Below are 1029 nucleotides of genomic sequence, written 5' to 3'. Positions count from 1 at the left end.
GCTGCCCCCCGGCGCCCCCTACCTGCTGGAACTGCCCACCCCCGAGGACCCCGCCCTCCCCGCCCCTCCAATCAGGGACGGGCTCCATTGTCCCTGGCCACACCTTCAGGAGCTGATTGGCTGCTGCTGCCCCGCCCAGGGCAGGGGGGGCGGGGTTCAAGTGGCACCGGGGGCACCTGCCCCACATCCTCCTCTATGGGGTGCCCCATAGGCCACAGCCCCTTCAACAGTGGGGTGCCCCATAGCCCGTCCCCTCTCCTGTGGGGTGCCCCATAACCCGTCCCATCTTCTGTTGGGTTTCCCATAGCCCCTTTAACAGTGGGGTACCCCATAGCCCATCCCCCCTCTTATGTGGGGTGCCCCATAACCCCTTCAAGAGTGGGGTACCCCATAGCCCATCCCCTGTTCTCTAGGGTGCCCCATGGCCCATGCCCTGGCCTGTGGGGTGCCCCATAGACTGTCTTCTCCCCAGTGGGGTGCCCCACAGCCTGTGTCCCCTCTTCTGTGGGGTGCCCCATAGCCCATCCCCTTGCTGGGGGGCACCCCATAGCTCACGTCCTGCTCTGTGGGGTGCCCCATAGCCCATGTCCTGCTCTGGGTGCACCCCCACCCTAGGGTGCCCCACGTGTCCCCTCCCCCCGCTGGGGGCGGCGCCGGGTCCTTATCTGGCCCCACAGCCGTGCGGTGGGGGGGGAGGGGCGGGGGGGCTGCCCCCCAACTTGTGGGGCCAGGACCCCCCCCCGGGGCCACCTCCTACCTGCGCACGGGGCCTGGGACGGTGACAGGGACGGTGACGGTGACAGGTCCCTGTGCCGGTGTCCCCGTGTCCGTCCCGGCGGTGACCGCGCGGGTGACAGGGCCGGGTGACAGGGCCGGGTGACAGGGGAGGGCCCCGGGGTGGCGCCACCGGCAGCTGCCGCCGCTAAATATAACGCGCGGCGGCCCCGCGGTGCCACCAACCGGGTCCCCGCGGTGCCACCAACCGGGTCCTCATGGTGTCACCAACCGGGTCCCCGCGGTGCCACCAAC

Source organism: Nothoprocta perdicaria, unplaced genomic scaffold, assembly GCF_003342845.1.
Source record: "Nothoprocta perdicaria isolate Ctin4 unplaced genomic scaffold, notPer1 scaffold_579, whole genome shotgun sequence".
Lineage (NCBI taxonomy): Eukaryota > Metazoa > Chordata > Aves > Tinamiformes > Tinamidae > Nothoprocta > Nothoprocta perdicaria.
The sequence above is the reverse complement of the archived record's forward strand: the minus strand, read 5'-3'. Positions refer to the sequence as shown.